Source organism: Daphnia magna, linkage group LG7, assembly GCF_020631705.1.
Source record: "Daphnia magna isolate NIES linkage group LG7, ASM2063170v1.1, whole genome shotgun sequence".
In the NCBI taxonomy this organism is placed as follows: domain Eukaryota; kingdom Metazoa; phylum Arthropoda; class Branchiopoda; order Diplostraca; family Daphniidae; genus Daphnia; species Daphnia magna.
The window spans coordinates 8,727,948-8,744,423 of NC_059188.1; the positions used below are offsets into that span (position 1 = coordinate 8,727,948).

At 40.4% G+C, this 16,476-nt stretch overlaps 1 pseudogene; it reads right to left on the minus strand.

Annotated features, from left to right (window-relative positions):
- Positions 1 to 7,594: 7,594 nt before the first annotated feature.
- On the minus strand, positions 7,595 to 14,789 carry LOC123474652 (annotated as a pseudogene).
- Positions 14,790 to 16,476: the final 1,687 nt, after the last annotated feature.

Sequence of the window (16,476 nt, forward strand, 5' to 3'; positions counted from 1 at the left end):
TCTCTTGTGGTCGTTGCCACTCTATGGGAATTTCGAAAAATGGCTTCATACGGATGACGTGCACAATATCCGTTTTTCCTCGTCCCGTTGCTGATATTACTTCATAACTCACCGGTGTGGTTTTCCTTAACACTTTAAAAGGTCCTAACCATCGATGGAGAAGTTTTTCGGATTTTCCCACTTTTCTGAATGGCTTGTAGACTAGCACTAAATCTCCTGCTCGGAAGGATAACTTCCGGTGAAGTGAGTCATACCTTTCTTTCTGTTTATTTTTTACTTCTTCCATTCTAATTTTCACTATTTCTATTGCTGTTGATAATTCAACCAATAGGCGATCAGCGTAGTCTAAAGTGGTGTCATCTTCGGTCGGTAATGGATTTGCATCAGCACCCAGCTCCAAGTCGATTGGTAATTTCGGCTCGCGTCCATATAGGAGAAAGAATGGGGAGTATCCGGTGGATTCCTGCCTAGCTGTGTTGTACGCGAAGCACACGTACTGCAGGGTCTCGTCCCAATCACGCTGGTCTGTACTAACATACATAGAAATCATCGCTGCTAACGTATGATTCATTCTTTCCACAGCCCCGTTCTTTTGAGGATGATAACTGGATGTCGTCTTGTGGTTGGTGTGTAACTTCTTGACCAACGCTTGGGTTAATTCAGCCACGAAGCATTTTCCTCGGTCGGTGATGATTTGTTCTGGAGCTCCATGGCGTAGGAAAATTTGGTTAACGAAGAATTCAGCGACGTCATCTGCTTTGCCGGTTGGCATAGCCTTTAATTCGACCCACTTAGTAAGGTAATCCACTGCAACAATTATCATTTTGTTACCCTTATGAGACAAAGGGAATGGACCTAGCAGATCCATACCCAATTTCTCAAAAGGTCTTTCTACTTTTATGCATTGCAGGAATCCTGGAGGTCGGTCTGGAACTCCTTTTCTTCCTTGACAGCTCACGCAACTCTGAACGTAGTGGGTTATGCAAGATTCATTTTGGGCCAAAAGAATCTATTGCCAATTTTCTGGAGAGTTCGTTTGATGCCTAAATGGCCGGAAACAATGTCATCATGAAAAGCTTGCAAAATTTTTTCGCGAAAATCCGCGGGTACACACAATCTTCTTTAATTTTTTCCACCCTTAAACGTTTCTTTGTAAAGTTTTCTGTTGCACAGCACAAAGTTTTTCACTCTTTTCTTGCCTTCCTGGAGATTCAAGATTTTTTCGTTCCACTCACGATGAGCTCTCTGTTTGCTGACGACTGAATCATCGTCTTCGAGAGAAAGGATGTCCGATGCCTCTGATCCGACAGCTGCAACGATAAAGCAACGGTCATCTTCCATTTCTTCCACCTGCTGAAGTGGGTTTCGTGATAGGCAGTCGGCGTTGTCGTGAACCTTTCCACTACGATATACGATAGTTATATCGTACTCCTGCAGTGAAAGACTCCAACGTGCCAGACGTCCAGCGAGGTCCCGTTTGCTCATTGGCCAACACAATGCTTGATGATCAGTGATCACTTTCACTTGGCAGCCCCACACAAAACATCTGAACTTGGTAAGACACCACACTAATGCAAGACACTCTTTTTCCGTGATTGAATAATTCGTTTCTGATTTAGATAGCAATCGGCTTGCGTATGCCACTGGTCTTTCGACTCCATCGATGCGTTGGGCTAACACACCTCCTATTCCAAAAACACAGGCATCTGGTAGAATTTCCATTGGCAACTCGTAGTTTGGAGGAGCGAATACTGGAGCCGATGTAAGTGCTATTTTTAGAGCGTTGAAACTTTTAACTTGATCTACTCCCCAAATGAATGGAATGTCTTTCTTTGTTAGCGATGTGAGCGGGCGTGCAATGGCTGCAAAATTTTGGATTTGACGTCGATAATAGGAGCACAATCCTAGAAAACTTTGCACTCGTTTGATTTTGTTTGCTATCGAGTGACCGTCCGCCGGGCATGGGAACTTTTCCACTGCTTTTAATTTTTCAGGGTCCGGGCCAACACCTTTCTGGGTAACGACGTGTCCTAATACTTTTAGGTTATTCTCGGCAAATGAACATTTTGACCATTTCAGTTTCAGATTGGCTTTCGCAAGGCAATCCATCACTGATTGAAGTCGTTCCAAATGTTGTTCAAACGTTGCTGAGTAGACGATGACGTCATCTAGGTACACCAAACACGTCGTCCATCGAAGTCCAGCCAAAATAATATCCATTGCCCGCTGAAAGATGCCCGGGGCATTGGTCAATCCAAATGGAAGAGCGCGGAACTGATACAATCCATCCGTCGTTATGAACGCTGTCTTCGGTCTATCCCTGCTGGTAACCGGAACCTGATGATATCCGGCTTGAAGATCCATGCTGGAGAAAATTTTAGCGCCCTCCAGGCGGCTCAATGTATCAGCTATCCGAGGCAGTGGATAGGAATCTTTTACGGTAACCGCATTAAGTTTGCGGTAATCCACACAAAAACGCCAAGTTCCATCTTTCTTCTTTACTAGGACTACAGGCGAAGACCAAGGGCTGTCCGAGTGTTCAATTATTCCCTGACGTAGCATTCCCTCCACCTGTGTTTGGATCACTGCTCGTTCTTTCCAGGCACTCTTATAAGGGAGATGGTGAATTGGAGGGTTAACTCCAGTGTTAATGTCATGCTCCACCAACGTACAGTGTCCCAAATCATCTTCATCAAAGGCAAAACAACTGATGGAATTTCTAAGGATTTTCAACACCTCACTTTTCTGATTTTCATCCAGGTTTTTTCCGATTTTGCTTTTCAAATTATCCAATAATTTTTCTTCTTTTTGACTCACTTTCTCCACCGTAACTTCTCCTGAAGCTTCATTAGATTCTTCGGCGTTTTCCCCCTCTTGGAATTCTTCTAATGTACCCAGCGTTACACCTTTTTCCAGCCATACTGATTTGGGGGACAGGTTTGCTACGGGAATATTTTCCAGGTCGTTCTGCACGATGGCGTGTCCCGTAGACAGACTTGTTGTGGCCATAAGCGAATTCGAAGGTTTCAAGACACAAGCACCTTCCATTTTGCTCGACACTTTTGCTGAAACTGGTTTAATTGAATACGCAGGAATTTCCTGACGTTCATTAGACACTAACACGGTGGCTTCAGATTCTTCCTCGGCTGGAAGAGAGATAGCCGCAAGCGGAAAATCACCTATGGTGAGAAGAGGTTTTTCTGCCTGGTAATTAATCCGTATCGATCCAAATTGAGCGAGGAAATCATTTCCCATTAACAGTTCCATTCCTGACATTGCCATAACTATTGCTTTTCCTTTCACAGATCTGTTTTTGTGCGTCACGAGAATTTCGGCTGCTCCTAGGGGCATTACTCATGATCCATTTGTGAGGATAATTCCAGAACCATCCCATGGCTGATGAATGAATTGTGTTTTCTTCAATAAATCGGGAGAGATCACTGTCACAGCGGCACCAGTGTCAATTACTGCCGTTGCCTTCACCTCACCACAAAACACAGGTTCTTTAATCAAGTTTGTTCCATCGAAATTTAATAGGTGATTTTCTTCCTGCTCGTTAGGAGCTTGAGTCGCCAGGTAAACTGCTGTGTTCGCCGTTGGCGTCGCTGCCGATGCTCCATCCAGTTTCGGAGCTTTGTAATTTGGAGATTCCGGATTTTTAAAACAGTGCCGGGCGATAGGTCCGGACTTCTTGCAATGGAAGCAGTTTGGTTTACCATCAATGGTACGTCCCTTAGGGTTAAAGGATACTTTTGCTTTTCCTTGCTCGTTTTTCTCCTTTGCCATTAATTTCTCACAGGTTTCTTAAGATTAATTCGCGTATTGATTTCATAAATTCTGCCTGCTGGTCTGGATAGACGACGGAAAGGTTCGGTGACTGCTCAGGGAGTTTCTGTGATTCCATTGCTGCGTCTTTCCATCCTTTTGCTTCGGACATGAGCGATGCTTCTGTATATGATTTTGCCAGTGTCAAAAATTCTTCACATGTTTTCGGTTTTATCGGATAGATTTTTCTAAGAAGAGCCGGTCGAAGTCCTCGAAAAAGATGTTCCAATCGGTGTGCTTCCGTCATATTTGGATCGACCATTCTGCAAAGGTTGAGGATTTCGTAATAGTACCTAACAGTTGGTTCATCCATTCCTTGTGTTCTGCTCCTTAGCCTTGTCTCTTGAAAAAGACCGTAGTTATCAGGTTGAAACTCTTTTAAAAACATCGAACGAAGACCGGTAACTGCAGGCGTGGCAGGGTTTCCTCCTGCCGCAGGTTGAGCCGCAACGTCGTTCCAGTCGTTCGGGACTCTTGCGCACAGGAACCAGTTTCTTGCAGTGTCATCCAAGTACATGCTGAAATTATTACGTTTTTCAGCATCACCCCATCCATTGTGGGAAGAAATCGTCTCATAACGCTCCATCCATTGGCGCGCATCTTCATCCGGACCACCTCGAAATATAGGCGGGCTGATGAATTTTCTGACAGCTGTCATAGCTTGTCTTTGCTGCTGCATAATATGCCCTGTTGGCACTATAACTTGTTGTCCTCCGACTGGAACAACTGGACTTGCAGCTCTCAACACGACCTCGGTTTCTGGATCCGAGTTTAAATCTTCAGCCTCGGTTGATTCGCCCTGGCTGTCAGCTTCTTCAATTAGGGGCTCTCTTGAAATGGTACCTTCAAGAGTTTGGGCTTCACCAACAACGGAAGTTCCACTCTCCAATGATGAGTCTTGGGTGAGTTAAGCCTCTTCGGGAGCGCTTGACAGTTCTTGAAGTGGGTGTAATCGTCGGCTGGGGTCTCTTGGGCAACTGGGTAGTCGTGGGTTTTTCTTCGTCGGCATCAGCTAACCACAACTGCAGCACGACTTCGTCACTTACTGGTAACGAGCTGCGTTCTTAACAATTGCCACTTAAAGCACGATTTCGTTACCCACGGCTAACGGACTGTATCTCCGCCAATTGTCACACGAGTTGTATTGGAACAAGAACAAACGAATACAACAAGTGATGACTTAAATTCTAGACAATTATTCACTTTTAACTAATAACAATAAGGGATGACCATACCAAACTTGGAGAGCGTCTGAAGACTCCAGGGAACTACCCTTTAACTGAATTTTACGCTGGTATTTATACCGAAATACAATATACGCCCTTTTCCGGAGCGCATGTCTCCGTATCTTCTTTAGTACAGATAAACTTAAGATGAATCATTCCCACGCTCGCAACATAGTCCAACGAGCGGGTGAATCATCTGTGTTAGGAGATAATGTTTACCCCTTTTCACCCGCGACAATATTGAACGTGCGTTTAGTACGGCTGTGGACATTTTGTCGCCAAGAAGAAACAAGACTAAACCAAAATTATTTGACATGCTTGTATTCATTAAACGTAATGCTGAACTTTTGGAAATTGTCTCCGACAAGAGCAGACAATTTAATGATTTGGATTTTAGCAATATTTTCAAAGATTTGATTTGAAAACCGAGTTTTTACACATGATTTGATTTGGAATTGATTTGACATGTTTTTTTTACGTGGATTGGATTTTAATTTTAAAAAAGTACCAAATCCAATACACTGGTAAGGGGTTTAATCGTGTTGGATGTTTGATTTTTCGATTCAAGTCTATTTAGGTATCAGAACTGAAATTAAACTTTTAGAACTTTTAAAACACCACATAACTTTTTTAAACAATAGTTTACTTTTACAACTATCAAAATATTGTTAACCATTTAGAGGAGAACAAAGCTAATTTTTTTAGATTTCCGGAATTTCAATTTTCGGTTTTACTTCCGGTTTTAAAATGCAAAATAACTCCTTATTTATAGGTCTGTCAGAAAAGAATCACATTTTCGTGATCCTCGTCAAATTTGGGGTCGACTCCATGTATCAGCTCAAAATACCCAAAACCGTCAAAAATCAATATTTTTATTTCTAGCAACACAAAAAAAAAAATGTTTTCATCAATTTTTCACCATCGTGCCAGCACATTCCGTTATTGAGCTCGTCAAGGTCAACCCATATTTACACCGGGGCTGAGCCCTACCACCGAGTAGCGATCGGCCCCGATTAACCATAATCGGGTTAACCGCCCCGCCCCGGGAAAATGCAATCGGGGCTGAATCGGGGTGCCATTTCGTCAGCCGGGGCGGGGCAAAATTCGAGATTAACCCTCTTGCCCTGACGCCATTTGCGAAAATGGTGCCTTAATTCAAACTACGAATTTGGGCCGGGTTTTTATCGGGGCAACCGGGGCGAACTCCCCGATTTTCATCATAATAATCGATTTTGATTTGATCGATTGATTGCAATCGGGGTTGCATTCCCGATTAGACACCCCGATACAACCCTGATTAAGATCGGGGTTTTTTTATTTCAAACCCGAGCCCCGGACACCCCGCCCGAGCCCCGAATTTCGAAACCCGATTGGCGAAATGCTCCCCGATTAGGGTCGGGGGCCGATCCCTACCACCGAGTTCGTATAGAGCAAGTGACTGACGCGTACCCCCATTGTTTTACGAACGCACCTTGGTGTTTTAAGATTAGCTTTTGCGTCTGGAAGCCATGTTTGTTTCGCGATAAACATGGCCACCAGCCGCAATTTCTCTCTTAAAATAGTAAGGTGCGTTCGTAAAACAGTAGGGGGTACGCGTCAGTCACTTGCTCTATACAATGAGAAATTTTTACTTTAATATAATTGACAACCCTGGACGTTTACAAGCTCTATTAATGTTGATCTTTTATTTTGTTTTGAGTGAAATGAAAGGGCGCTTTCTTTCACTCAAAACAAAACAAATTCAACTTTAACAAGGGGAAATTTTTCGCCCCAAACGCAATCAGGGTTCAATCTGGGTACAGAATCGGGGAAACAACCCTGGTTGCATAAATGATATAGTTTTTCGGTCCCAATCACAGTTCCGATTATACCTCATTCTACCCGACTACCCAAATTTTTAGCCTAAAACCATAACAGCCGCCATCTTTTAAAACGGTGTCGTGGCAATTGGGATAATTTTCCCCCCGCACTGCCCTGTTTGACGAAATGACACACCGATTGAGCCCCGAATGCCATTTTTAGGGCGGTTACCCTGATTAGAGCTATTCGGGGGCCGATCGCTAGAAAGTACACAGGGAAAAGAAAACACGGAATAAAGATGGCCGATTTCGGCGTTGCCTCATGGAAAATTCCATACTTTTTGCATTGCAAAAAAGGTCTACTGCTCAGGACTGGCGGGAAGAGAACCGACATTACAACTATTCGGAACGACTACACGACGAAAACTGCTCCGAGCAACTGACTGGAAAAGACTGACAATGTTGAAAAGGACCAAAATTTATACGAAGAAGCGATATCATTTAGGATTATGTGTCGCAATGGGAATTTATATTTTGGTTGAAAATGCAATACCTATGAGAAAAAGAAACAAGTTTGAAGGCCAAGTAATTTGGGAGGTTGAAGGCCAGATCCATCGGCAAAAGAACTTTAAGCTGAAAAGAAGAAAAAGGGTGATAGGTGTGGAAGACAAGAGATGTGTGCAAGAAATGCGGCTTGCCATTTCTTACACGAGAAAAGGAGAAAAACCATGATCAAGCACGCAATTTCAAAACCGAGCTTAATTGTATTTAGATCTATTTTCCATTATGCATTCATCATAAACAACAGAATGGCAGTTTTTAACGAACAAATTTTTCTAGGAAGACACCAATAACGAGTGTACGTTATAATTTTTAATTTTCAACTTTTCCGTTTCAAACTCTGATTCATCTAACCCTTGCTCTTGAGAAGCTTTCGGACATAACTGGTGACGGATGGTATTCCCATTAGTTTCCATAGTTAAATCCGCTGTGTTTGTACCCTTACTGCGCCTTTGTTCAGCAGCCTGTAGGGGAAAACGAAATTGCCAAGGCATTTTTGCTTCAGTTCAGAATTTAAGAGCTTGAATAGTTTTACCTGTTTAGCCAATTCAGTTAAGTGAGTAGCAATGATAGGACCAGTTTGATCTACTAAGCTATAAAACATGCTTTTGGGATTTTCCAAAAGAATAGCAGGCCCATCAAATTCCTTAAGTTATCAATTTAGCAATTAAATATTTAGAGAGTGAGGTAGTAGCGATTTTAAATTTGTCTTTACCTTTAGATAACCAGCATCAAGTAACATGATTCTGTCAGAATCCATGATTGTATTCAAACGATGGGCAATCGTCAAGACAGTACAATCTCGGAACCTCTCTCGGATTGTTAGCTGTATAAGGGAATCCGTTCTACGCAAACATAAAAAGATCAACATAGATGAGTTAAAACTTCCGCTTGTAATTTTTCAAAGATTTACTTTTGATCGACGTTAGCTGTGGCTTCGTCCAAAACAAGGATACGATTTTGTCTAAGAATAGCTCGTGCCAAACAGATGAGCTGTCTTTGACCAACGGAAAAGTTAGCTCCTCCTTCAGTCATATTTGCTTCTAGTCCGGCGGATAGATCCTTAACCATCTCCTTCAGTTTAGCCCCTTCCAGAGCGTTCCAGAGGGCATCGTCACTGTGAAGACCGAAGGGATCCAAATTTTTCCTAAGTGAACCCGAAAACAAAACGGGATCTTGTGGAATGATGGCTATCTTCGAACGTAAGTCATGAAGACCGATCGATTTGCTGTCGATGCCATCAATTATAATGTGGCCGTCCGGCTCTGCCAATCGAAACAAAGCTGCAATAAGGGATGATTTACCAGCTCCCGTTCGACCGACAATGCCAATCTAAGAAATTTGGTAATAAGAACTGCGTTCGGTTGTTTAAGTTTCAATATAAAACCTTCTCATTTGCTCGAATTAAACAAGTGATGCTTTTCAAAACAGGTTGGTCAGCTTCAATATAACGAAGAGACATCCCATCAAATTGGATAGCCCCACTCAGTGGCCACGTGTCTGGAGGTTTCTTTCCTGAAGAGACAAAAATGAGAGGGAAAAAAAATGCATATTTATGAGTAAGAGCAGAATGAAGTTTGAATCCACCTGAGGCCGAATCTAGGGGAGCCTCTGAGGGCAATTTGCTATAGTCAATAACACGTTCAACGGACGTCATTTGGTTTTCCACTTCTGCTGATTGTCTGTAATTCATTTACAATAGACATCATCATGTAACATTTTATTTTTATTTTATTTTTTTTTTTAATTTTTTTGAACGAGAAAAATTTGATTTTACTTTACACCCCACTGGAACATACCCGTCAAGGCCATTGCTGAGGATATCGCAAGCCCGGCTTCACTTCCGGTCATAGCTGGAAGGATAAATAACAAGAATAAATTAATCAAACTTCTAAGTTGTTCTGTCGATAACTGAAAATAAGCCGCAAGTTAAGTTAATTGTTTTTCATACAATCACGTAGTGCCAAGCAGGCGTAGGTAACACAGCCAACATAGATGACGCAAATCCAATCCAGCCAAATGCCAAACCATCGAGTGGTCGACAAAAACATGTACGAAGCAGAGGTGTGAACATCTTGGCATTCATCGAAGATTGTTTGGAAGATCACTTCACATCGATGGGCTCTCAAGGTGGTTAGGCCAACCAATGATGAGGACAAGTGGGTAAAAACGGGACTCCGAGCTGTAATTAATCATAGGGTTTATCATAAATCAAGAGCAAAAAGCATATCACAGGATAGTAACTCATTGGTAGCTTCGAGACGCTTCACATCGCGAGCTGTTTTCAAGTAGAACTGCCGAAGATTGACAAAAACGATGGAAAGAAATAGAATTGGTAATAATAACCAAGGGTTGACTAGGCCAACCAGGAACAGAATACCAACAGCAGTCAGAGCAATCTGAAAGAGAAATTTGCAAAAATCTAGATTATTGATTTACATTCATTTCGCATTAAAAAGGTTTTACAGTAATAACGTCAAAGAAGGCGGAAGGTAACATCTCGTCCACGGATCCGATATCTTTGGAAAAACGATTCAAAACACGTCCTAAAAAATAAATAAAATAATAATTATTGTAGCATGAAATTGTATGAAAAAAAAGGATGGATGTTGACTCATACCGACTGGATTTTGATCGAAGAAAAGAAGAGGTGTGCGGATAACCGACTGGAACATGCGATTGTGCAAGTTGATCGACGAGATCATGCACATCATGAAGTAATGGATAGTGCGAATAAACGAGAAGATGAAAACACAAATAATGAGGATGGTAAAAACGTATACGCCCGTGTACGTGTCGGGATTTTTCCACCATGCACCAGAAAACACAGCAGTTTCTTCCGTGCCGGATGTGACGTTAAAGAAACCGTTTTCAGTAACAGGTATGTATGTCGAATTTTCCGTTACATTGCTGTGCGTAGCACGAAGTTCTTCAGCATTCGTCCACAAGGTCAGCCTAGCAATCATAAAAATCACTACACATAATCCAATAGTGAAATACGATTTACTAGACTAACCAATAATCGGATCCACTGAAAAGGACTTGAGTGATGATGCAAGTGACGGTCATTGTGAAGAGTGACAAGCAGCTGCCACCCGACCGAAAGTATTCCCAATAGACTTTAGGAGACACACTACCAGAGGAGCGAGATTCTTCCGCGAACGTTGGTTTCTCCTCTTTTTTCTAGATCGAATCGAAAATTGAATTGCTTGTTACAACGAAGTTAATCAAGTGAAAGCCAAACCTCTTTCACTGAAGACCTTGATGTGACAGATCCCACACGTTGCCGTATTGAGCTCGAAATAGACCCACACCTTGAAATCGAACCGTCAATGTCACATTCAGAGAAAGACCGCGTCAAGTTATCTGCCTCTAGTTGTGGCTCTTCGTCTTCTATTGTTTTCGCAATATCCAACCCACTATTACTAATTTCCTTGTAGGATCCCATCGCTTCAACAAGACCCTACATCACAAGAAAAACAAAATAAAAAAAAAGTGAAAATAAATTCGCTTTAGAAATGAGCTTGCCGCTTTGAGAATGAGAATCTGGTCTACATCTTTCAAGTACTGAAGTTGGTGAGTGACTAACACTCGTATTTTGTCACGCAGGTAACCATTAATGGCTTTGTCGAACAGGTGGCGTCCTACATGAGTGTCTACTGCACTAAGAGGGTCGTCCATTAGGTAAATATCGGCATCGACGTAAAGGGATCGGGCAAGATTAACTCGCGCCTTCTGACCGCCACTAAGCGAGACACCCCGCTCGCCCACTGCGGTCTGGTCACCGTTAGGGAAGAGGCTAAAATCCTTATCCAATGCACTGTTCAATGTAAAAACATACTATTATAATTGAAATAAGGTGGGGTGACACAAGAGTACAATACCAGGCTTTGATCACTTTTTTGTAGCGTTTGAGATCGTACTCCAATCCACACAAAATATTCTGACGCACCGTTCCAGAGAAGTCCAAGATTCTTGAGAAGCGTAAGCGATCTTCCCCGCAACTCGACAGGTTCCCGTTGACGGAGAAAGCTCGCCGAGAAGGACATTCAACAGTGAGCTCTATTATTTAGAAAAAAACAGTATCAAGTAAATAAAAGGAAAAATCAGGTAATAATATGAATGAATCAATTCCAAAAATACAGCATGGCGTATAGTGAACGAGTTTTAATGATTTTACTTTAATGACTGACCTTGCCAGACCCAACTTGACCAACGATGGCAAACACCTGGCCAGGACGGATGGTGAAAGAAATATTCGTCAACGTATTGTCTTCTTTCTCTCCAGCAGCTGGCCACTTGACTGTCAATTGATTCAATTCAACCAGACAATCGGATAATGCTGGGTGCACTTTTGCCTGAGCATTTTTTCAATCTCATCCAACAATAAGAAATTCTGCATTGAGGTGGGCGATACGATTATCTGTTAGAAAGCAATTTACTCAGATGAAAAGCAAATGAAAAATACTTCGATACGCTTAGTAGAGACTCTAGCTTCTGCCGCCATAGTTATCGCACCGGGGAAAAACGATATCATAATAATGCGAATATTATTGAACAGGGAAACAGTCACAAAAACCTGTTTAAAATATTTGATAAATTTAAAAACCTAAAAATTGAGAAGAAAAAATAATGAAAGCTATTGTATACCTTTTCAGCAGTTAAATGGTTGCCGGTAAAGATAAATACCAAGAAAGTTAAAAATATAATGAGTTTCGAGGACGTAAAGAAGAGACTCATGTTGAGTGCGCGGAAGTGATTCGTCCGCTTAATAACATTTATCTCCTTTCTAAAGATAAAAAAAAAATGAAAATCAGAAAAAGTGTAACACCTTCTTAATGTCTTCATCAAATACCGGCGGCACTTGGAAATCAGTTTGGCAAAAGGCTTCTCCCAGGTGTACATTTTAATCACCCTCATCGCGGAAATAATTTCGTTCATCGTTCTTATCCTTTCGTCTGTACGTTTCGCAGTTTCCAGTCGGAGCTTTGAAAACCCTTTACCCATCCAACCTGATAAGATAAAACGGAATATAGTTTTCTGGCAAATATCGTTGTATGCAGTATTTTTTTGATTTTTTTCAAATTTATACTTTGCAAAGGGACGAAGAGAATCAATACTGCAAGCCCGACCAAGCAAGAAGGTCCGATGACGTGAAGCAGAATAACCATACTAATTATTGTGTGCAGCGGCCCGACCTAATGAAATGCAAAAGTTTTAACATACATCGTTCAAGCTGATACGATCGCCCTTACCCAAAGATAATGAAGAAAGATGACTGAAAAATCGTAGCGATTGACGTCATTGGACATGATGTTGACCATTTGCCCTATGGTTGTTTGTCCCAGAGCCTTTTGGCTGAGCAGCAGGCACTTTAAAGGAATTGAATCATAGATTTTCATGGGCGATTGAAATGAAAAGCGAAAATACCTTTTTATAAACAAGAGAACACGCTGCAACTCTGATTCGCATTCCGGTATGTTGGCATTAAAAAAAATACGGGTGAAGAGTCATGGTATACAGAACGGAACCCAAAACCACCCCAGCCGCATAAAGATAAGCTTGCGTGGTGGATATTGTTTTGTTTTCACTGCCAAAGAAGTGAACCAGTTGGCCCAGACAAAGGGGTTGACCAATCCTAGGTTGTTTAGGGTTTTAATTTGTTTACAATTAGTTTAACATTGATGCACATCCTAGTACTTGCCGATTTCAAATGAATAGGTTTTAAAAAAAGAGAGGAAAAAAATTCATTGAAGGTGCATACTTAAATACACATTCTTCCAAAAACGCTAGAAAGCCCACCCGTAGAAATTTGAGTCCAAATGTTTGGACCAAAGCTTTCGTAAGGCTAGGCTTGATCTTTTTTCTTTTGTTTCCATCTTTCTTACATTTTGCTATTTGGTTGTGCCACTCCCTGCAGAGACAAAAGAGACGAAAATAGGACAATTAACGCTATATCAGGTATTATTAATCCACTTAAGTTAAGGGATTTAAGTCGGTGAGAAAATGCTGCGACCGTTAAATTTAATTATTTTCATTTCAGCATTGACAGTCATGATGGAAACGTAAAAAGACAATTCAAATTACTGCTTACGGCAAACTAGTATGTGCATGCATAACTAAAATATGTAACTAACACTAAACGTATGTTAGTTTTTAAGTCCTGGAGCAAAGCCGGTTCACATGCAATTTCGAATACAATTTGGGATGCAAACTGGGCGACATTTGAATCTAACCTTTATTGTTATTTAAGTAACGCACGAAGGGCGATGTCTGCTCATTGTTATAATAAAAGTAGGAGACAAGTTTATAACGGCAAAGTTCCTGTTTTGCGATCGCAATAGATTTAAAATCCCATGCAATCGCGTGACAGAGCGCTTTTTTACGGCAATCCGTTAACTTGCACTATTTTAGCTTACCTTTGCAATTTCAGTCCAAGCTCTTCCGAATTGTCTCCTGGCATAACATCGTACAGGTCGGTAACTTCAAGATCTTTCTTTGCCCCAACACCCATAAACGGGTTCACCCACCTTTAAAAGAAAATTAAATTAAATGCTGATTTCTAATGGAATCCTGCAGTTGGAGAATGATTTAAAAGAACTGTTTGTGGAACATTCGGATGGAATACCATTTTCCTTTTCTCTTAATAAAAATGTGTACGTTTTCGGTCTCTGAGAACTAACTATAGAACTTAATCAGTACCAGTTATTGACATGCTTTTCAAAATTAAGGTCTCCAAAGAATCAAGAAAATGATCAAATACATAGTTAATAAGCAACAAAGGCACTGCCGCTGTACTCAAAAAGGGCAGCCGCATCGGCGCGCTTTTGCTGTTGCCATGACAGCAGCCGTACACAAAAAGTCACGTGTCTGGCATTATCGATCCAATCATAATCAGCTGATTTCAACAAATTCTTCGAAATACTATGTTCTTGTTCTCTAACTACTTACCAGAATATAAGGGCAGAAAGAAAGTTTGAGTTAAGTCTAGGATTTGGCTTCGGCGTCTTGTTTTTGTTCTCCTCCATGGCTCAGAACGGATAGGGTAGCCTTGGCGGTTGCGTAACTGCTGGAGGGCAGGCCTGAACGAAATTGGTCTTAGGACAAATCACGTTTCCATTCTTCACACGCTTTTTAATTTTGGTGTTGAGTCGTGGGCAACTTCCCAAGCCATCGAACGAACTTTGGATGAGCACGGTTTCCTATATACTGTGCACCACAGACCGTAACTGCCCCAGGTAAAACTTTACTTGGCATTACTCAAGTAATACAATAAAAAAACTCGAGTAATGCTAAAGGATTTTTGAACAAGTATTTTTACAATAATAAAATAGAAATACTATACAACTATAGAATTACTTGAAGCAAAAAAACTTTTAGAAAATAAAGCAAGCAGTACCGAAGCAGTCATTTTCTAGTGAAACCCTCGTAAATGCATAATGAAATTCAGTGAATTTAGAATATAATATAATGGTAGACAAGTCTACCATTGACTAAAACGGGAAAAAAGAAAAGCTTTCGGTTGGGATTGAACACGGGTACATACTTTACAGACTTTCACACTCGAGCGACTTGACCATTCAGCTATTTTGGTATACTGATTTTTATACATTTTCCTGGCCATATCGAGGATTCAGTTAAGAAATTCTGACTGAAAACTAAAGTATGTTTACATTTAATACATTTGAGTATGTGTTAATAATTAAATCCTACTTTTAATAATTATATATTAATTTTAAACTATAATTTCTATCTTTTTCATTGTTAATCGCTAATTTAACCCAAATATTTCAAAAAAACAAAGAAAATGTTTATGTTCAATAACAAATTTAAAAAGCCAAAGTGGAAATAGTTGTTTAAAAGCAAATAAAATATGACAAATTTAAAGGGGAAAGTAAAATTTACCTGTAAGTGTAAGTCATCAGAAGAAAGTTAGGAAAAAGGTAGAAACCAAAAATTGAGAGTGAAGCGTATCCACGAAAAATACATACATAAAATATATAAAGTAGAAGTACAGTGGCAATCAGTAAAAAAAATGTGAGTCTCAGTAAGAATAAAGTGGCATTAATGCCCAATGTAGTGAAACAGCAATTACTAGTGCCTACTATAGTAAAACAGCAGTTTGTGTCAGTAAATATACAGTGAACACTACTGAAAACAAAGTGTGTCCAAGTAAACGTGTAGTGGTCACTAGTGAAACAGCGGTGTGTGTTACTAAAACTGATATTGAAACAAAGAAAAAAATACGCCCACTTAGTGTTACTTTTATTTTACTGCGTTCACTACAGTAAAATGATAGTTTACTTAGCTACATTATCATTTTATTGTAGTGCAATCTAGTACTTTTTTACCTGCTGGAGCGTGGCAACCTGAGTCGAAATCTCAGAAACAAACAGACGACCGACCTTCTCTCTTAGCAGCTGCCCTGACTTGACTGAGCTTGTGAGCTGCCTCTGCCTTAGACTATAGTCCGGTCGGAATAGCATTTTAACCTAAAACAAATTGCAAAGTTTTGTTTTCTACATGAGCTTTATAAATATTAATCTTGGCCATGTTCTCCTAAAACCCTCCCTCGAAATTTTAATATTTAGTATGATTAATTTCAATTATAAAATATGTGTATTTTTGTATTGTAATTTAGTCTAATTAAATACAAAAAAATCTAAATTTTAAAAAATGATCTATGTTTAATACTAATTGGTCTACATGCATGCCAAATTTTATTTCCCTAACTTGTAAAATGATGAACTTGATATTTCCTGAAATTTTCCGGGTTGCCCGGAATAGAGAAAATTTCAGAAAATATGGGCTGTATATAAAATCTAATAACTTTAAAACTAATTCCCCCTCCCAAAAATCTTTTACTGGGTTTTTAGAAGAGAATTAGCTCTTTAATATAAGACAAAAACGGGAGAGGAGGGGATTATAGATAACTAACGGCAGCGATTTTTGCTTAAGCCGTTTCCCTGTAAGCTCTGTGTTAAACACGGAAGTGGTTTTTGGGTAGTAAAAAGGTAGACAGAACTCATTTTTCGTGTGGTTTTTCATCATTTTACAAGTTAGGA